The following is a 23,111-nucleotide window of genomic DNA, read 5'->3' as shown; positions in this document are numbered from 1 at the left end:
TCTGAACACAGAGAGCTCAGTCTAGAGGGGGGAGATAGACATCAATACAAATATAAACAGGTATCTAAATAAACGAAATGACAGATATACGTAAGTGCTGTGGAATGGGGAGAGGGAGGAAGAGCAAAGGGAGCAAGTTAGGGAGACACAGAAGGGAGTAGGAAATGTGGAAAAGTTGGGCTCAGTCTAGGAAGCCCTCTTGGAGGAGATGGGCCTTCAGGAAAGCTTTGAAGCTGGAGGAGTAGTTGCCTGTTAGATTGGAGGGGGGAGGGCATTCCAGGCCAGAGGATGTAGGCCAGGGGTCAGGAATGAGACAGATGAGATTGAGGCACAGTGAGAAGGTTAGCAGCAAAGGACCGAAGTGTGCAGATCTGGGTTGTAGAAGGAAAGAGGTAAAGTAAAGGGGGGTGAAGTGATGGAGTGTTTTAAAGCCACTGATGAGGAGTTTTTGTTAGGAGCTGGATAGGCAACCACTGGAGATTTTTGAGAAGCTGATTGACATGTCTGTGATGCTTTGTAGAAAAATGATCCAGGCAGCAGAGTGAAATATGGACTGGAGTGGGGAGAAGCAGGAGGTTGTGAGGTCAGCAAGGAAGCTGATGCAGTCATATAGGGGGAATAGGCTGAGTGATTCGATGAATGTGGTAGCAGTTTGGATGGAGAGGAAACAGAGCCTGCTTCTCTCCATTTTCAAGCCCTTCTGAAATCAAATTTCTTCCAGGATGCCCTCCCTGATTAATCTCTCAGCACCCCATTCTATCTTCTCCCCCACTGTTTGTTACTCAGTACTTTTGCAATACCCAAATATTTGAGTACTGATTCCCCTATCCCTGCTTGGCATATTATACTCTATTGCTTTCTAATAATAATAATAACATTAATAATAATAATTGTGGAATTTAAGTGATGAATATGTGCCAAGCACTGTACTTAGTGCTGGTGTAGATATGAGGTAATCAGGTCCCACATAGAGTCACTGTCTAAGTAGGGGAACAGGAATTGACTCCCCATTGTGTAGATGGTGGAACTGAGGCACAGCAGGTAAGTGGCGGAGCCAGGATTATAATCTAGGTCCTCTGACTCCCAAACCTTTGCTCTTTCCACTAAACCATAGTGCTTCCTCTTAACTGTAAATCATTTAAAATTAGTCTATTCTGCTAGCTCGTAATCTCCTGAGGACAGGTATCATGTGTAATTCTACCTTTCTCCAATTAAAGCTTTCCTACAGTGCTCTGCACAAAACAGGTGCTAAAAATGCAGTTGATTGATCGATAGATATTTTTGTTTTTTCTCAGCGCTTCAAAGTATATTTTGAGGTTGGTTCTATTTTTATTATTGCTCATATTTATTAACCACTCACCATGTATCAACCCCCAAGCTACACTATGGGACAATTACTAGAAAATCTAGTAAGACAAGGTCTTGGACCACAAACTAATTGAGGGATGACAGGCACACATAATTAGAAAATATAATGCACACCATAAGGTAGTAGGTTTACAGTTACCGAAGAGGAAACAGGACAAGGAAACAAGAGGACATTCCCTCAGGATGTTCAGGAAGAGCTAGGATTAGAAAGAAGAACCTCTATGAATCCGGTCAGTTGCATAATTTATTGAGCCACATTTAGAACAGTGGATCCTATCGTTATGCCGCCTCACTGTGAGTTCCTTTACGAAGCACTGATATCTGCATAATTTTATAAAATTTTCAGGAAGGTGTTTTCTTATTCCTATCTGTAAGCCTGAGGAAAATGAAGGTTATATATCAACCCACCCCCTGGAATTTCTACTCACAACTGAAGACTTTCATTAACTGAATTCTCTTCTTATTAAAGCATTAGGGGCCAAATAAAGATGCACTGATTGACAAAGATGTAGAGCAAGAAGTAGAAACTAGAATAAAGAAAGCCAGGATTTTGTTGGAAGACTGACCAATAAAATGAGGTAATGACATGTACTCAGACTCTTGGCAAAAAACATGGTTACTTTCAACTAACTTTCTGCATGACCTTAGGGTCTGAACGTATCAAGCAACAATATAGATACACTTTCTTGAGCAGTCTCTTCACCACCATTTTGGGGTGATTAGCATCATGTGGTAGGACAGCATTACAAACAACATTGGGAAGCATCATGGCCTAGTGGAAAGACCCCAGGCCTGGAATTCAGAGGACCTGGGTTCTAATCCTGACTCCACCACTTGTCCACTGGCTCACTCAACTTCCCTGTGTCTTCGTTTCCTCATCTGTAAGATGGAGATTCAATACCCCCGTTCTCCCTCAGTTGACTATGAGCTTCATGTAGGAGAGGAACTGGATTTAATATGATTATCTTGTATCTACCCAGTGCTTAGAACAGGGCTTGGCACCTAGTAAGTGTTTAACAAGTACTCTTAAAGAAAAAATCCTCAGGATTGAACAAAAAATCACCATTGCACATTTTCAAAGGGTAGAAGATGTGAGGAAAAAAGATTAACAATGGTATTACATGGCGAGTATTGTAATCACTGCTTGGAAGAGTAAAATACAGTAAATAGACACTACTCCTGCTTTCCAAGAGCTTCCAGCCTTGGGCCTTACCAAGCTGCTTTATGGTACACTCATTCCCCTCTCTCATAAAAACTCCTCTCTTGACCAAATCACAAACCACATATGCTTTCTTAAAAAAAAAAACAACAACAAACCTATTCTAGGAAGCATTTCTCTATTACTCCTAAATGCCCTGGTCATGCTATCCCTAAAGTAACCTTCAGCATTTCATGAAAGTTGTAAGAATAGTCTTCAAAGTGTTGAATAGGTGTAGTTTTTATTGGTAATCCACTTAGTACAGGCACTCAATCCCCTTGACCACCCTACCTCTCTTCACTGTTCTCCTAATACAAGCCAGCCCACTCACTTCACTCCTTTAATGCCAACCTTTCTCACTGTACCTCGATCTTGTCTATCTCACCATCAACCTCTCGCCCATGACCTGCCTCTGGCCTGGAATGCCCTCCCTGTTCACATCTGACAGAGAGTTAGTCTTCCCACCTTTGAAGGCTTATTAAAGGCACATCTACTCCAAGATTCCTTCCCTAAGTCCTTCTCTCTTCTTTTCCCACTCCCTTCTGCTTTACCCTGATTAGCTCTCTTTATTCACTCCTCCCTCAGCCCCATAGCACTTTTGTATGTATCTATAATATATTCTTTTATATTAATGTCTGCATCCCTGTCTAGGCTGTGAGCTTGCTGTGGGCAGGGCAAATGTCTACCAGCTCTGTTATATCGTACTTTCAAGAGCTCAGTTCAGTGTTCTGCACACAGTAAAGTGCCCAATAAATACTATGGATTGATTGATTACCGGACGCTGTACTAAGGGCTTGGGAAGGACAGAATACCGAAGTGACACAATCCCTGCCCACTCTAAGAAGGGCAAACAAGATGGAAATATTCACCACTTGACTGGTCAAACTAAATTGAATAAATATATTTACGTGAGTGCTGAGGATGGGAAAAACAAATTCACAGGCATTTTCATTTCCTTTAGAAACCAGTTATATCTGTGTTTTGCTTCTTGCTCTCATTGTATTTATACCTTGAATGTCTGTTCTAAATTCACAGACACAGGATTAATAATGATAATATTTGTGGGTTTTGTTAAGTGCTTACAATATGCCAAGCACTGGGGTAGTTACAAGATAATCAGGTTGAACACAGTCCCTGTAACACATGGAGTTCATAGTCTTAATCCCCATGAGGTAACTCAGACACAGAGAAGTTAAAGTGACATGGCCAAGATCACACAGCAGCATGTGGCAGAGCTAGGATTAGAACCCACGTCCTCTGACTCCCAGATGCAGGATTAGGAAGCAAAGGGCCTGCAAAAGGAGTCAACAACCCCTCTGGGTTTTTTTCTTTTTTTTTAAATCTTCACTCCCCTTGCACTGGCTTAGCCCAGGAAAATGTTGGGAGTCATTTATGAGGAAGGGTGCTTCCCTGGCCTAGCACTTCCTCACTAATGAGGAAAACGGGGGGAAGTTCAGTACACACTCCTGCATCGCTTCGCTGTAAGGTGGTTGTGGGCAGGGAACGTGTCTTCTTGTTGCACTGTACTCTCCCAAGCCCTTAGTATGGAGCTCTGTACCCAGTAAGGTGTCAATAAATACCATCAGTGATGATGGCTGAAATTCCCACTCTTTTACTAGCTGCAAATGCAACTCTACAATTAACCCTTTTGGATTACCAAACATCTAGTCTGGAAGTCAGCATCTCACTCAACAGTAGTGTACAAACAGTATCTAACATCAGGAGGGGAGTAACTAGATTGAGCCATCTTTTTATGGATCCTTGGTTTGGCGTGATCCCTAAAAAGAGGTCTTTGGGGAATTCATCCTTTTCCCATTCCTGGCTTCCATTAGATTGAATACTCATGAGAACAGGGATCATGTCTACTTTATTGTATTCTCCCACATTCTTATTAAGTGTGTTCAGTTGTGCTCACTAAGAGAAGCAGCAAAATGTAGTAAATGGAGCATGAGCTGGGAGTCAGAAGGTCATGGTTTCTAATCTCTGTTCTGCTACTTGTCTGCTGACACCTTGGGCAAATCATTTCACTTCTCTGGGCCTCAGTGACCTCATCTGTAAAATGGGGATTGAGACTGTGAGCCCTATGTGGGACAGGGACTGTGTCCAACCCAATTATTTTGTATCCACCCCAGCACTTAGTACAGGCCTGGCATACAGAAAGCACTTAACAAATACCATAATTATTATTAGTGGTAATAAAAATACTGTTCCTGAATTGAAAGATTAATGTAGTTCACAGTGTGGATCAGAGTGTGGACAGGATTCACTTATATTTTTTACCCACTTGAGGCAGGGCATTGTGTGATAATGAAAGCCCATTACCCAGAAAGCTTGGCACCATTACAGTAAGAGCTCAATAAATATTGATTGGTTGATTGGCCTCTGGGCTACTGTTGCACATAGGTTGGAAGTGGAGACAATTAGAGAAGTCTGGGCAGAGTTGGAGAGCATGATGATGGTGGCTCCTTGGACACCTTGTTTAGGACAAATGTTTTTTCCTTGAAGCAGTACCTAATGGGTGAGGGGGAGATGTGACAGTCAGTCGAAGCTGATTGAGTCTTCCTTCTGAACTACTGATAAGCCTGAGTCCTGTGACTTTGGAACTGGGAACTTGTGAGAAGGAATTCATTATAGAGTTAACAGTTTACTCTGTACTACTGACATTCTCATCCTTGCTCATTGACTTCCAATACCCAGAGACAGCACGAGGCCAATGAGTGAGCTGTAGGGTAAGGCAGTATATTGCCAAATTCACCGGATGGTTTTATACGGTGCGGGACCCGGCTACCACTGATGTAATTACACCTTGGTGCTGATGTTCTGCCGTAGCATTGTGACCTGATGGGAAGTTACCTTGGTAATCTTCCAGTTCTTCATCTCCCACAGCTTTTCAGATTCCTACTGGGCTCATGGCATGTACTAGATGTCTCACTGGTCAGAAGCTTACCCCAGCGGGCATTCCCCTAAGTGCAGAGCCAAGGTTGGAACCCAGCTTTCCTAATTCCACTTGCTCAGTAACAGAAAGAGGGGGAATGTCATTCCACTTGCTCAGTAACAGAAAGAGGGGGAATGTCACAATCAGACTTTACTGGGATTAATCCTGAATCAGCCAGGAGGAAGTTTTGCTACCTACAATCAACAAAAAAATAAAGGACAACTATATAGTCTTGCTGTTGGTTTTGTATTTTGTGTTTTTTGTTTTGTTTTTGCAAGGAAGTGGAAATTCCAGACCCCATGCCCTAGCATATGCAATCTGAATATCTTGCTCAACAATGGCGTAGCCAAATGGGAAAGGGTACAGTGATGACTGCTGCTGTTGAAATCTTCTCTGAGGGCATAGGCTGCACCCACAGTCCCACAGTTCTTACCAGTCACCTAGCAATGAGCACAGCTGGGCCCCAGGCTGGTGGATGGTCCAGAATAAACCATTATCCCTGCAAAGACTGATATGCAAGAAATATCCACCTGATGCTCTTTCTTTCGGGGAACTGCACAAACACCTCTGTAAAGTCCTTGTAGGCAGGGAACATGTCTCCCTAACTCCGTTTTATTGTACTTTCTCAAGCGTGTACTGAAGTGCTCTGCACACAGCAAATGCACAGCAAGTATGATTTTTATAGGGTTTGTTAAGCACATCCTGTGTACCAGACACTGTACTAAGATGCAAGATATGCAGATGACCACATTGGACCCAAGCCATATCGTTTATAGGGCTCACGATTTTAATACCCATTTTATAGATGAAGTAATTGAGGCACAGAAAAATGAAATGTTTTGCTAAGCACACACAGCAGGCAAATGTCAGAGATGGCATTAGAATCCTGATTGCTTCATTCATTCAATCGTATTAAGTGCTTACTGTTTGCAGAGCACTGTACTAAGCACTTGGGAAAGTACAATACAACAATAAATAGTGACATTCCCTGCCCACAGCAAGCTCACAGTCTAGAATGGGGGACACAGACATCAATACAAATAAATAAAATTACAGATATATAAATAAGTGCTGTGGGCTGGGAGTGAGGGGAAGAGCAAAGGGAGCAAGTCAGGGTGACACAGAAGGGAGTGGGAAATGAGAAAAAGTGGGGCTTAGTCTGGGCAGGCCTTTGGGAAGAAATGTGCTTTCTATAGGTCTTTGAAGATGGAGAGAGTAATTATCTGGCAGATTTGAGGAAGGTGGGTGCTCCAGGACAGAGGCAGGATGTGGACCAGGGGTTGGCGGCGAGACAGGAGAGATGGAGGCACAGTGAGAAGGTTAGCGCCAGGCGAAGTAGGTGGGTCTTCTGATTACAAGGCCCATGCTCTATTCACTAGACCACACTGCTTCCCACTAGGCCACACTACTTGCCACTTGATTGAAATGGTTGTCATTCTAGTTTAGGGCCATTATCATCCCATGTTAACCACTGGTGCTAGAGTATCACTCACCTGAATGACAAGGGGAAATGAGAGGTGCACTACTCTATATCTATGGATGAAGTATACAAGATTATCTCTAGATTATCTCTCCAATACCCTCATGGGTGCAATCTCACTTTCAGCAGCCTCATCTCCAAATCAAAGGAGAACTGAACTATACTTGCCCCTGGTTCAATGGCTAAGAGGAATAGTTAACATTTCTGTGTTGATCAAGTACCTGAAAAATGGTTGCTGTACCATTAATTTCACAGGAATTTCACATAGTTTGACCAGTCAGAAACATAGAATTTTTTAAATGCACATGAAACTTTTTTTATTATTATTTGAAACTGCATGTCTATTGCAACCTGTACTTCTTCAAGCTAGTCTTCCTGTTGCTCCTAATGAGGATCTAGAAGACTTTAACACTGAATCACAGCCCACACAAAGCACAGACTCCTCTAGTACCAATTTGGTGACTCAGATGCTGTAGCTAAAAACTGCTTAATAAGCTGTTTTATTTAGTCGATCCCATCTACCCTAATTTCACTAGAGTCCCAAGGCTATTTTGCAGCATTTCATGAAGATTTTACCTGGATAATCCATTAACAGTTTAGTACCAGCTTATACATTGACAATGAGAGCCCTATGTGGGACAGGGACTGTATCCAACCCAATTTGTAGCCACCTCAGCGCATAGTACAGTGCCTGGCACATGGTAGGTGCTCAACGAGCATCATAATTATTATTATCATTGATTAATTTGCTTCTCTAGGCCTCCACTGCCTCACCTGTCAAATGGGGATCAAGACTGTGGGCCCCATGTGGGATAGGGACATTGTCCATCCTGATTACCTATAGTGTCTCCCCAAAGTGCTTAGTATGGTGCCTGGCACATAGTAAACACTTAGTAAATACCACAATTATATAGAAATGGTGCTCTAAAGTCTGGACATTTATTATATTTTACTTAGTTTGCAATGAAATCTTAGTAGAGTGGGCTAAATGTGCTCTGGTTGTTCCAAGATTTGCCTTCTCCACATATTCCATTAGCTTCATGGTATAAATGGCTAAAGCAGATAATCATCAATCATCATTCATTCAGTAGTATTTATTGAGCACTGTACTAAGTGCTTGGAATGTACAGTATGGCAACACATCATCAGTGGTATTCATTAAACATTTAACATGTGCAAAGCACTGTTCTAAGCTCTTGTACAGTACAACAGAATTGATAGACACATTCCCTCTGACAACGAGCTCACAATCTAGAGAGGGAGATAAATAATGTGTCAGTGATAAATGGGTTAAATTCTATGGTGTTGGACAATATATTATACATTTTCAGATATATAAGATATATAATATTTTCACTATCCTGAAATATTCTTTTAAATTGTATTCTTTCTTCAAAATTCAGCAATAAGATTATTTGGAGTGTGTGAGTAAGAATGTCCATTGTAGTATTAACTGGAAATCCAGGCCTATCAAAAATGAAACATTGAAAATGCCGTCTTATGTTTATAATTCAAAATACTCTTTGTTTCTAGAGGTTTATGTAATAATGGAGCACATAACTAATAAGGCTTCAATCTAGATGGTATAAGCCTAAGTCTATGGATAAGCAAAATCAAAGAAAATTTCCCTATATGTCTTTATATTATATTTAAGCCTAATGACTAAATTGTCAGCATTTCAACTCCTACTATTCAATATCCCATTTCAGTTTTCTTTTAGAAACTGATGAACTGGGAAGGCTGAATTTCTATTTTTCCACTTTTGTATGGAAACAGCGTATTTCTTGTAAAAGACCTCCTTCCTCCTGATTCCTGAACTTTAAATTTTGAGAAAATCTTGTGGATCCTTTGGTCACTTAGAGATATCTTACAGATATCCTCCTAGAAACCTTTCTGAGTGGGTGTTAAGGTCATTTTATCCTATGTTCACAATTCAGCAACCATTCCTTTGCAAAGGCTAATGAAGCCTTAAAGCAATTAAAACATTTGCGGTATTCCTTGACCTTTTGCAGAATGGCTACTTTAAGATTGCTGTAGACACTAGATGTGTGATTATGGAAAACAATTTCCTAACTCATTTGAAAATAGAGAGGACAATTTTCAGTGGATAATGATTCTCGAGGAACAGGATTTCTTGTGAAATGCCATTTTTGGCCTGTTCTGACTGCATACACTGACTTATTTTGAAGATGGTGGCCGGGACTTTTAGGGAAAGCAAGGTAGAAAAAATTGGGGAGGGTCAAAAAGGCTTTGAAATGCTTAAAGGTCATACATTTGGGCCATTGATATTGCTGCAAAGAAGCACTGGGGTGTTGGAAATTGGGGAAAAATCAGAATTTAGGCAATCTGTTGTACTCCACAATTTGAGCATCACCCTAAGTCTTCAGAAAATTATTTGAGGATTGCTATGTGTGGATGATTCTTCCCTAGAGGCACACACAAATAATGCTTTGCTAATGATATTACTAATAATAATAATAATAATGAAATAAAGAGTGGGAACCTGAGAGTCAGAGGACCTGGGTTCTAATCCCAGCTCTGTCAGTTGCTTGCTGCGTGACCTTGGTTAAGTCACTTCTCTGTGCCTCAGTTACCCCTTCTCTGTCTTATATGTGTGACATGTAGGACGGGGACTGTGTCCAACCTAATTCACTTGTTTCTACCCCAGCGCTTAGAACAGTGTTTGACAAATAGTAAGTGCTTCACAAATGCCATTAAAAATAAAACGCCATGTACTAAGTGATGTTTTGGGTGCCGGGGTAGATATAAGATAATAGTAATAATAATGATGGTATTTGTTAAGCACTTACTATGTGCCAGGCACTGTTCTAAATGCTAGGGTAGATACAAGGTAATCAGGTTGGACACAGTCCCTGTCCCACATGGAGCTCACAGTCTAAATCTCCATTTTACAGATGAGGTAACTGAGGCCCAGTGAAGTGACTTACCCAAGATCACACAGCAGACAAGTGGCAGAGTCGGAATTAGAGCCCATGACCTTCTGCCCCCCAGGCCCGTACTGTATCCACTACTCCATGAAGACAATTAGATTGGACACAGTCCCTGCCCCACATGTGACGCAGAGTAAAAAAGGGCAGAGAAGGAGTTGGGTTTTCATTTTAAACATGAAGAAGTGTAAGCTCAGAGAAGTTTTGACACGCCCAGGTCAAGCAGCAAGCAAGTGGTAGAGTCAATCTTAGAGCCCAGGTTTTAAGACTTTTAGCCGTACATTCTTTCCACTAGGACACTTGCACTGACTTTCAAGCTTTAAATTAAAGATTCAAAATCAATTCTAAAGAAAGAAAAGAAAAAAAGGACAAGGCAATAAATCAGCTTGCAATGAGAAATCCATATACAGAACCAGAGATCGATATTAGCCACCCAGATCTAAACACTGTCATAGAATTCCCTTACTGGAAAACGTACTTACTAATGATAAGGTGGACCTTACCGTTTGCTCACTCTTCATCAACTCAAGTTCTGTGTTCTTCTCCAGTTGACTCACGGTCACCTCTCCCGCTTCCATCCCCTCTCTTACACCATAGCTCTGGCTTGGAACGCCCTTCTTCCCAATTCTAAAAGTCTTCAACCTCCACCTCAGCACAGCTTTGAGAAACTGTGGAATTTCTGTGGATCCCATTGCATGTGGATCCTCCACCCTCCTAGACCAATCCATAGCATAATTTTCATCACCTTAAACAATTATGTTATTGCTAATGGAAAAGGAGCAAGCAAGTGAAGTATCAACAATTTATTTTTTTCAAAAAAAAGCACACCCTCAGTTTTCATATAAATTGGGATGATAGTCACCCAAATGGTTGGAGGAAAAAATTTAATGTGTACATTTTACAAACATGGCAGTTCCACACTTTTTATTTTTGCCTTAATGAGGAGTTACTTTGCAGCTCTTACATTCAATAACAGAGGTGTGAATTCTGCAAATTCAAAACATTTTCTCTGTGAATATTAAGTACTTATCTGCAGGTGGCCAAGGCAACAAATATGGAGGAAGATTTTTTTTTTCTTTTCCAGTATCATTATTGAGTCAAGTTACTATGCTCATTCCAACACGATAATCCAATACCTTACAGAGCCATTTCCACAGTCATCATTCTATTTTGTCTGTTCATAAAGGGGGGGGGCACTGCTCTTGCTTATTTAATTGCTCATCAGTGGTATTTATTGAGTGACTAAGGGGTGCAGAACCCTGTATTAATCACTTAGGAGAGCATAATACATTTGGTAGATACAATCCCCATTCACAGGAAGTTTACAGTATAGCGCAGGAGACCGATACTGAAATTACAGATGGGAACATCAGAAGAGTGTAAGGATGTGTACAGAGTGTTTTTAAACTCATTGTGGGCAGGAAATGTTATCTGTTTATTGTTACATTTCACTCTCGTTCATTCATTCAATTCATTCAATAATATTTATTGAGTGTTTACTATGTGCAGAGCACTGTACTAAGCACTTGGAGTGTACCATTCGGCAATAGATAGAGACAATCCCTGACCAATAATGGGCTCACAGTCTAAACGGGGGAGACAGCAAAGCAAAACCGAACAAAACAAAACAACCAGTCTAGTGCTCTGCATTCAGTAAGCATTCAATAAATACAATTGATTGAATGAATGAAAGGAGGTAGGGTGAGCATCAGAGTGCTCAGGTTTTATAGACACACAGGTGGAGGTGACACAGGAAGGAGGAAGAATAGGATAGAAAGAGAGAAAGGTTCATCAGGGAAGGCTGCCTGGAGGAGATATGATTAGAATAGGGCTTTAAAGATGGGGAGACTGGCGGTCCGACCTGAAGAATAATTCTGTCATTTCTATGTACAGACAAAATAAATATAGCTGGCAAAATTAGATTAAAGTAATGTAGGATGCCGCCTGCAAGCTGTATATGTTTCTACTAGCAAAGAGTTAATGATTCTGGTATCTGCCTGATTAAATTTGGGGCTGGAAAATAATTTCCCAGTTTGAACCTTGTCATACTGCAGTCTTCATTTGGTGTCCGCTAAACCTCAGAGCAGGAGATGATTTCATTTTGAACCATATAAATAAAAGAACAACGTGGGCCATCTGGTTCTGAAACAGATGGTAAATATTTGAGAGGGAAACTCCCCACCCAGCTTCTAGTTATGAAATATAAATCTTTGTACATTTACAAACCCCAACCCATCGGGACTCATTTTGGGCCTTCTTGCTATGGTATGTGCCACATGGAAAATTGTTAGTATCCCGGGATTTCTTAGTGGTACTTAAAGAGCTCCGGAAGGTGATCATCCATTCAATCAGATGATGATGGCTAAATGGTGGACTTCTCTCTGGCCTGGATTTGAACCATTATGCAGTTTCTCTTCAAATGTCAACAGGGAAAAGCCCCAGGGGTTTCAGCTGATCATCTCTCTAGCTAGTTTCATAGGTTTGCATAATTAATATTCCCGGTCGAGTCAGACAAGTGAAGTGACCTATATTAGAGAAAGCTCTGTCTTACTAATGCTGACCCAGATCTCAGAATATTTTCTAAAAAAAGGATCCTAGTTCTCCTATCTTCCCTACAATGAAATTAGGACTATTTCATCTCCATTTTGATTTCTTCATTCATGTTCTGCTCCTCGACTCTCCTCATTATTCCTCCCTCACAGGACAAAAGAATGAGGTAATGTTTGGCCCTAGGCCAAGTCATCTGGCCTTATTTGAAACAGCTTTTACATAGTGAGGACCACAGGCATAGTGGAGCCTTGCCTCAAAATGACTGCATTAGGAAAGATTAAATGTCACTTTATTTTTATCTGAAGCCCACCCAAGGTTGGCGATGTAGTTCCATTTCCCACAGGATGTGGCAGGGATTGTGTCTGTTCTACTGTACCCTCCCAATAGCTTAATACAAGCTCCTACCCATGGTAAGTGCTTAATAAAATAATGCATAATGATATGATAAAGTAATTGTGGTATTTGTAAAGGGTTTACTACATGGCAATCACTGTGCAAGGTAGTCAGGTTGGACACAGTCCCTAACCCACATGAGGCACAGATAAGCTAAGTGACGAACACAAGGGCACAGAACAGGCAAGTGGTGGAGCTGATATTAGAACTCAGGTCCTCTGACTCAAAGATCGGGGCTCTTTACATCTAGCACACCTCTGTCACCTTTTGCATTCTGAAAATAATTTAGGTTAGTTATTCTGAGGTGATAAGTGCTGTATAGAAAGTGGGAACTTGAATAAATCATTTTATTCTAATAAGGCTGGGGCCTCTTGCTCATGAGGAAAATTTATCACACACTTTTGATCCCTAAAAGCAAATATCATGGAAATGTTAGATATCTAGACACATGGTTTTCTTCAAATTATCTTTACGAATGATGTGGCATTTAAGATGGGTTATTTGTTTAATCAAATTGGAGCCTACCCTAACCTATTTACTAAAAGCTAGCCTAATTATATAATTTTCTAACTGTTGGAACATTATTGATAATCATATATTGGGGGGGTAATCAATTAGCTGAACATGCCCTATTTAAAATTCTTGCCCCGTGACCATATGTTTACTTGCCTTATTGAATTAGGTGGAGTTCACTTCCATTCTCAATTATTTAAGTCTGTGCATCAGAGGCTGTTATCAATCAATCAAGCTGAAAAGCAAGTAATAGTATTTACTGAGTGCTCACTGTGCAGAGAACCGTACTAAACGCTTGGGAGAGTCTGATACAGTAGAGTTTGGAGATATATTCCCTGCTCACAACGAGCTTGCAGTCTAGAGGAAGAGACAGACATTGATAATAAATTGATTATTTCCAGCTACATACATGAATGTTGTGGTGCTGAGGGTGGATGAATATCAAATGCCCAAAGGTTACGGATCCAAATGCATAGGTGACAGAGAAGGGAAAGGGAGTCAGGAAAAAGAGGGCTTAATCGAGGAAGTTCTCTTGGAAGAGATGTGATCTTAATAACCTTTTTAAGGTGGGAAGAGTGGTGATCTGGCAGAAGTGGAGAAGGAGGGAGTTCCAGGATGGAGGGATGACATGAGGGAGGTATTGGTAGTGATATAGATGAGATCGGCTCTACAAATTATGTATTACAAATTATTTATTTCTGTTAATGTTTATCACCCCCTCTAGACTGTAAGATCGCTGTGGGCAGGGATTGCGTCTACCAAACCTATTGCACCCTCCCAAGCATTTAGTACAGTACTCTGCACACAGTAAGCACTCAAATACCGTTGATGATGATGAGGATGATGATAATGATGGGTGCACAGTGAACAAATCAGCATTAGTGGAGAGAAGTGTCTGATGTGTGTCCTTGGCCAAGTCATTTCACTTCTCTGGACCTCTAGAAAATAGAGATGAAAACTGTGAGCCCTATGTGGGACAGGGAATGTGTCCAACCCAATTAACTTGTATCTACTCCAGCACTTAGTATGTTGCCTGGCACATAGTAAGTGCTTAATAAGTACCACAATTAATTAAGTGTGCAGGCTGGTGTGCAGACTGAAGTCAGCAAAGAGAAAGGAAAACAAACATTGATTAATGACCATTCTCTATTTTACTGGAGATTATTCAGTAGTGACTGGGAATATTGGAAATTGGAGGATCTAGGACTTTAGGTTGTTATTTTTATTATTATTATGTGCCATCGATTCATTTTTGATTCATAGAGACTCCATGGATATCCTTCCTCCAGAACATCCTGTCCTATGCCATAATCTGCAAGCTTTTTAATGGTTCTTCTGTTATCATTGGTATGGTCTCTATCCATCTAGCTGCCGGGCTGCCTCTTCCATGTTTTCCCTGGACTTTTCCTAGCATTAGTGTTCCTCCAGAAAATTAGTCTTCCTGGTTATGTGTCCAAAATATGCTATTCCAAGTCTAGTCATTTGGCCTTCCAAACACCACTTTGTTTGAATTTGCTCCAAAATCTATTTGTTTGTCTTTCAGGCAGTCCGTGGTATTCATCAAAGCTTTCTCCAACACCATATTTCAAAAGAATCGATGTTCTCTCTAACCTGTTTTTTCACTGTCCAGCTTTCAGATCCATACATTGTCACTGGAAACACCACAGAGTCTGCTTAGATCTTTCCATTATGGGTAACCTTAGCGAGAGTATCTCTAGGTGGCACAGCTTTAAGCTTCATTGGCGTACGGAATCTCTCCTGCCACCGTAAGGCGTTGATTCATAGGAGAGGACTTTAGGTTACTCGCTTAAAAATCAATCATGGTGACAATGGCAGTTAAGTTGGAGAAAAGCCTCCAGGTTCTAAGTCCTGGAAACATCCATCACTTCACCGGCGGTGAATGAGACGCCCACAGAACTGCTAGAAAGCAGAACAGGGCAAAAGGGTAGAGAGCAGTGACAAATTCCACATGTGTCCAACCTGATTGTCTTGAATCTACCTGAGCACTTAGTACAGTTATGGGCACATAGTAAGTGCTTCAACCAATATCATCATCATTATTAAGATCAGGTCAGAAGCTCTCTCTCACTCCTATGTATCCTGTGATGCTTTTTCCCTGATTCTCTCTCTGATGGTCACTCTCTGGGCTTTTGCTCATTGGAGGAGACCCAAGGCTTCCCTGGGGTCAATCCTGGGGAGAGAGAGGAAAGGTGAGAAGACTGATCGACTCTCACACCGGGTGAGTTGAACCAGGTCCCGCGTTCTCAGAACCCTTCTCAAAATGTGGGGGAAGGGGACAGCCAGAGGAGACTGACAAAACTTCTTCAGTCAGGAGGCCCAGCTGTGGGAATGTCACACCCAGAAATATCGGTGAGGAAAATAAGGACTGGATTCTGCCCTGTTCTGGGCCAGGGTAACTATAGAGAGCATCACAAGATACAACCAGGCTAGGCTCAGAGCCAATTGGGTTATCCATCCTCTAGAATGGGAAGCAGTCACTAATAAATCAGCATGGCTTAGTGGAAAGAGCACAGGTTTGGAGTCGGAGGTCGTGGGTTCTAATCCTGGCTATGCCACTTAGCAGCTGTCTGATTTTAGACAAGTCCCTTAGCTTCTCTGTGCCTTAGTTTCCTCATCTGTAAAATGAGGATTAAGACTGTGAGCCCCATGTGGGACAACCTTATTACGTTGTATACAACCCAGGACTTAGAACAGTGCTTGGCACATAGTAAACGCTTAACAAATATCACTATTATTATTATTACTATCCCTTGAAGAAGCAAGAAAGCCCCTGACAAACCAGGGCTTGTGAGCTCTTCTGGGGAGAAGCATGTAATGATTCTGGTAAAAATCTGTGATGTCAGTTTTCCTAGAGTAATGATAAAATACTACCTGAGAAGAGATCCACATTGGCCTTGGTATTTGGGGATTTTTTTACATTTTCTCAATGTCCAGAAAATACTCGACTACAGTTCATGGGCAAGGTTGGAATAATCATCATTATCAATGATATTTATTGAGCACTTGGTATGGGAAGGGCACTTAATTATGTGCTTCAGGGAGTATAATGCAACAGAGATGTTAGCCATGTTCCCTTCCCACAATGACTTCACAGTCTAGAGAGACAGGCATGAAAATAATTAAATCATTTATAAATCATAATGTATATAGAGATATATACGTTCATTCATTAGAACTTACTGAGTGCTTACTTTGTGCAGAGCAAGTGTAAGGGATATACTGTGGGTAAATTTCAAATGCCCAAAGAGTATTTGTTGTTTTATGGTATTTGTTAAACTCTCATTATGTTCTTAGAAACACTGTTCTAAGTGCTGGGGCAGGAATCCATCAATCAAGTTGGTTACAATTCCTGTCCCGCATGAAGCTCACAGTCAGAATAGGAGGGAGAACAAGCTATTAAATCCCCTTTAATGGTTGAGGAAGCTGAGGCACAGAAAAGTTAAGTGAATTGCCTAAGTGGTTTAGCGGGTGAAAAGAGATGGGATTGAAAGTATGGATAGGAGAGATATATTTTAAAGGACCCAGCTCTCTCTCTCTCAACAACCGGGAAGGATAAGAGTGGATATTAGGGGTATGAGAGCTGGGGAGACAATGAGGGAAATTGTGGAAGTGTATGCTTGATTTTTTTTGTTGCTTTTTATGATATCTGTTAGGCACTCACTGCGTGCCAGGGACTATACCAAAGCACTGAGATAGATACAAGACCAAGTGCACAGATGATGCAGAAGAGGAAGGGGGTCAGAGGAAAGAGGGCTTAATCTGGGAAGACCTCTTGGAAGAGATGTGGTTTTAGTGAGGTTTTGAAGGTGAGGAGAGTAATGGTCTGGCATATATGGAGGGGAAGGGAGTTCCTGGCCAGAGGGAGGATGTGGGAAACTGATCAGGAGTGAGATAGAAAAGACTGGAGCACAGTAAGCAAGCTGGTGCTAGAGGAACAAAGAGAGCGGCCTGGGTTGTATTAATTCAGCAAAAGCTCATTCAGGGTAAGGAATGTGTGTGTTATAATGTTATGCTGCACTCTCCCAAGCACTTTGTACTGTGCTCTGCACACAGTAAGAGCCCAATAAATATGATCAATTAATTGCTCAGTGAGGTAAGATAGGAAACAGCAAGCAGACTGACTATTTTAAAGCCAACAGTAAGGAGTTTCTGTTTGATGTGGAGGTGGATGAGGAACCCCTGGAGATTCTTGAGGAGTGGGGAGACATGGACTGAATGTTTCTTTGGAAAAGTGATGCATGCAGCAGAGTGAAGTATGGACTGGAGTGCAAGTCAGAAGGCAGGGAGTTCAGTGAAAGGGAAGACAAGACAAGGGGTAGACAGTCAATGCAGAATAGGATAAGTGCTTTAATCCAAGTAGTAGCATTTGGGATGGAGGGAAATGTGGATTTTAGTGATGTTGTGAAGGTAGGATTTGGTTATGGATTATCTATGAGGGTCGAATGAGAGAGACGAGTTGAGGATAATGACAAGATTATGGTTGTGATATCGGAAGGATAGTCGTATTGTCTACAATGATGGGAAAGATTTGGGGAGGACAAGAGTGTTTGGGTGGGAAGATGTGGAGTTCTCTTTTGGGCATGCTAATTTTGAGGCATAGGCAGTATATTCAGGTAAAGATGTCTCGAAGATGGGAGGAAATGTGAGACTGCAGAAAAGGAGAGGGATTGGGGCTGGAGATGTAGATCCAAGCATCAACCACGTAAAGTTGGTAGATGAAGCCGTGGGAACCAGTGCATTCTCCAGAGGATTGGTTGCTGATGGAGAATAGAAGGAGATCCGGAACTGAGCCGTGAAGGACCTCTGTCCAAAGGTGGGAGGCAGAAGAGGAGCCTGCAAAAGGGACTGAGAAGGAACAATTAGGGAGAAAGGCAGAGAACCAAATTGTGATACGATTTCAAGGAGAAGGGGGTGACCCACAGTGTCAAAGGCAGCTAAGAGCTGTAGAAGGATTAGGATAGAGTAGAGGCTGTTAGATTTGGTGAGAAGAAGGCCACTGGGCTAGAGTGGGCTGTTTCTGTGAAGTGAAGAGGGAGGAAACCAGATTGGAGGGGATCGAGGAAAGAATCAGAGGAGAGGATGTTGAGACAGCAGATGTAAATACCTCTCTCCAGGAGGTTGGAGAGGAACTGTAAAAGGGTGATGGGGCAATAACTGGAGGGAGCCATGGGGTTAAGGGAGAGTTGTTTTTATTTGTTTTTTCATGATGGGACTACGTAACCAGATTTGAAGACAGTGGGGAAAAAGCCATTGGAATGTGAACAGTTGATGATTTTAGTAAAAGAGGGAAGAAGGGAAAGGGAAAGCGTTTTTAAGGCAGGAAGGAATGGGGTCAGAAGTGCATGTGGAAAGGGATACTAGGGGAAGTGAGAGCTCTCCTCTTAGATATGGTAAGGAAAATTGGGAAAGTTGAAGAGGATGGAGGAGGAGGAAACTGGAGAAGAGCAGGAGAGATTATAGGGAGATCACTCCTGATGATTTCAATTTTGTTAATGAAGTATATGACCAGATCATTAGAAGAATGAGATGAATGGGACAGGGCAATAGAAGGTTTGAGGAAGGGGTTAATTAAATGTCTGGAAGAGGTAGGAGTGAATTAGGAAGGAAACATTCTGTTGTCGGGCAGAGGAGAGGGCAAAATTGGAGAGGAGATGACAGAGAATAAAGGTGGGGAAAATATATATGAAATTCCTAGACAACCTCTGTTCATCTAAAGCACAGTAGTGTGCATTCACCCAAGAGTTAATCTGAAACTTGTTCTGAAAGTAACATGGAAAGTTAATTCATTCAGTGGCATATATTGAGTGCTCACTGTGTGCAAAGCACTGTACTAGGGGCTTGGGATAATACAATATAACAACAAACACACTTTCCTGCCCACACTGAGCTCATAGACTAGAGGGGGAGATAATCTATTGAAAATCTATTAGTAATGTGAAATGTGGAAAATACCCAGTCAGGGGTAAACAGAGAGAAGGCTCAGAGCAGGAAGAATTCTTTTATTTAAGGACCCAGTATAACAATTTCAGGTATATGTGGGGAATGAGCACATTCCATTGGCTTGCTGGAAAATAACAAAGACAAATATTGTTCATAAGATAAACAACTTGAAATAACTACCAGTAACTCTTCCCTGGCAAAGACTTGCCTTATTCATGTCAAGAATGACATCGAGGTGCCTGCTAGCAGAAAATAAGCCAGGTCCAACTCAGAATGCTCTACTCTTGGATATAACCACATTCTCTACAAGGCAATAGAAAACAAAAACAAATATCAGCTTGCTTCATCAATTACAAGACAGCATTTAGATAAGCGGAAGCATTGTTGATATCAGTGAACCGAACTGAAATTGTAGAGTCCCTGCAATGGATAAACTGCAATTGCACAAAAGGAAATCACAGTGTTCAATTAGCCCATGCAGTAGAAATGGATATAGAGTCAAGCAGAGAAATGCCGAGTCAAATGAGCTGTGCATTAGTATTCAACAAATTCAACTGGGAAAAGGGAATCAAAATTGATAATAAGCTACTAATCGGCTGCACTCAGTGACAACTAAGTTATGATGCAAATAAAGCAGCACAATCGGAAAAGGAAATGCCAGCTAAGTGATGATTTCTCCAACAGTCAAATGGAGAGCAACATGTATTTTCCAGAGTGATCTGTTACTGTAATGAGGAAGAAGTTGAAAGATGTAGCTGTCCGCTTCAACTCCTCCAGGGGTAAGTGAAGCCGACACAGTTGATAAGTAAGGCAACAGGAGGAAGAAAGCGAGGAGGAGCAAAGTGAATAAAATCATATCAATCAGTGGTATTTACTGAGTGATTACTGACTGCAGAGTGGTGTAGCTCTTGGGAGATACCTGTTGCTCTCCATTTGACGGTTGGCAAAATCATCGCCTATCTGGCATTTTCTTTTCCGACTGTGCCGCTTGGGAGAGTACAATACAATAGAGTTGGTAGATTGTTCTCTGCCCACAAGAAGCTTACAGTCTAGAGTGCAGCATGTGTAGTGGATAGAACATGGGCCTGGGAGTGAGAAGGTCATGGATTTTAATTTTGACACTGCCACGTGTCTGCTGTGTGGCCTTGGGCAAGTCCCTTTACTTCTCTATGTCTCGGTTACCTGACGTAAAATGGGCCCCACATGAGAAAAGGCCTGTGTCCTACCTGATTTTCCTGTATCCACCCCAGCACTTATTACAGTGAGTGGCACATAGTAAGCATTTAACAAATACCACAATTATTGATATTATTGTAACTATAGAGGGAGAAAGCCCGAAAGATGAATGATTAACATGTCAATAAGTGCTGTGGGGGCTGAGGGTGGGGTTGGATGTCAGGTGCTTAGAGGGTATAGGTCCAGGTGCAGAGATGATGCAGAAGGGAGAAAGAACTGAGGGATTATTCAGGGGTAGCCCCTTAGAGGAGATTTGATAATAATAATAATGATAATTATGGTATGTGTTCAGCACTTACTTTGTGTCAAGCACTGTTCTCAGCACTGGAGTAGATACAAGATTATCAGGTTGTCATACGTGGGGCTCACAGTCTAACTCCCCATTTTATAAATGAGGTAACTGAGGCACAGAGAAGATAAGTGGCTTGCCCAAGGTCACACAGCAGACAAGTGGCAGAGCTGGGATTAGAACCCATGTCCTCTGACTCCCAAGCCCGTGCTCTTTCCACTAAACCACGCTGCTTGGCTTTGCAGGTGGGGAGAGATCATAATCAATCGTGTTTATTGAGTAACTACAGCTTGGTGTAGAGGATAAAGCATTGTCCTGGGAGTTAAAGAGTCATGGGTTCTAATCCCGGCTTTACCACCTGTCTGCTGTGTGACCTTGAGCAAGTCACTTTACTGTGCCTCACTTACGTCATCTGTAAAATGGGGAGTGAGACTGTGAGCCCGTATGGGACAGGGACTATGTCCAACCTGGTTTCCTCGTATCCACCACAGTGCTTAGTACAGTGCCTGGCACTGTATTTTGTATTCTGTATTGTATTTTTATTGATTGCATTTGAATAGATGGTGACCTTTGGACAGTTGATTCTTGCCCCACCTTCAACCCCAAAGCACTTCTGTACATATCTTTAAACTATAAATGATTTATATAGTAATAATAATAACTGTGGTATTTCCTAAGCACTTACTATGTGCCAAGCACTGTATAGAACCCTGGTTTAGATTCAAGCAAATCATAGACACAGTCCCTATCCCACGTGGGGCTCACATTCTTAATGTCTGTTTCCCCCTGTAGACAGCAAGCTTGTTACAGGCAGGGAACATGCCTGCTAATTCTTTTGTATTGCTCTCTCCCAAGCACTTAGTATATAGCTCTTCACATAGTAAGCGCTCCATAAATTCCAGGGATTGATTGATTGTCTGCATTAGGTGCTTGGGAACTCACAATCAGCTTCTCTTTGAAGTGCTGGCAAGATGTATGGGCCTTCTATCCAATAGACAAGACCCCAGGAAGCTGAACAGATCTGCTTGTAAGTCCTAAAACACAATAGCAAAATATTGACAAGAATCAAAACAGCCTGCTATGACAAAAGTGGAAAAGTGTTTTGGACTTAATTTTATAGAGAGATGAACATGGGCAACTTGGATTAAAGAAGAAATTGTATGTACAGACTTTTAATCTCCATGGTGTAATTTTGCTGAGATAGATATGACCCTCTCTACTGTTATTCTGTTTATCCAGGTAACGCTATAGCCTGGGAAGATCAATCCTACTGAGCAGACAATTATTGAGAAGAATCCACATAGACACTGAAGGGAGATATTGCCTACCTTATTGTAGAGAGTAATATTCTTCACTCAAATTCACTGCAGCATAAGAATGACACTGACATAAATGTTTTAGCATCTGAAGAATTTGTGTCTTTTGTCTTGAAAATGCTGCTGATTCTGGATTAGGCTCCAGTGGAGCTAATCCAGGCAACCTGTGGATTCTTTGCAGCTCAACACCTGCCAGGAGTAATTTCTTCATGAAAGGAACCTAGGGAGACTAATACATGCCTCTCAATTCCCTGCAACCTAGTCTCGTACCAGCATATACCCACAGGACCAATTTCATTTTCAGAATTATAGAGAGCACAGAGAAAATAATCTTCCGTTCATTTTTTGTATATAATTATACTTTGTTCCCAAGTAATTATATTCGTTAATAATATAAAAATAAGCTTTGAAGTCTGTCAATGTTCTTACTATTTCAATAAATTAAACCCTTCTAAGAATTATAAGCTGCAGTAATGACAGGTTGTTTGCTATGTTATAAAGTGAACATACAAACCAGACTTCTCAGAATTTAAATAATTGACATTAGCAATTCTGATCTGTTATATGGTCATAAATTTTATTCCCGATGAGTAGTGTGTGAAGTCCAGGGTCAAGCCTGTGGGAGTGTCACGGAAGAAGAGGAATAATTTTGAAGGGGCCTGTTTGTCAAATCCATTTAGAGAGAGAGCAGACGTGGCGCTGAGTTTGAAGTCTCTGAGACAGCCATTTTAGAGTGACAGGCTTCCCACAGAAATCCAGGTTGAAAACTCCCAGTAAATTTCACTGGGACCTACTTTACACTTGACTTCTAGCCACACATAGGGTCTCCAACTTTCCACCTGGTTCTCTTAAAGTTTTTCTTGTTAGGCAATCCCTTTTTCTGGAAAAGAGTTAGGGTTGGCTTCTTTACTCAGACCTTCTATC

The sequence above is a fragment of the Ornithorhynchus anatinus genome, chromosome 9 (genome assembly GCF_004115215.2).
Source record: "Ornithorhynchus anatinus isolate Pmale09 chromosome 9, mOrnAna1.pri.v4, whole genome shotgun sequence".
In the NCBI taxonomy this organism is placed as follows: domain Eukaryota; kingdom Metazoa; phylum Chordata; class Mammalia; order Monotremata; family Ornithorhynchidae; genus Ornithorhynchus; species Ornithorhynchus anatinus.
The sequence above is the reverse complement of the archived record's forward strand: the minus strand, read 5'-3'. Positions refer to the sequence as shown.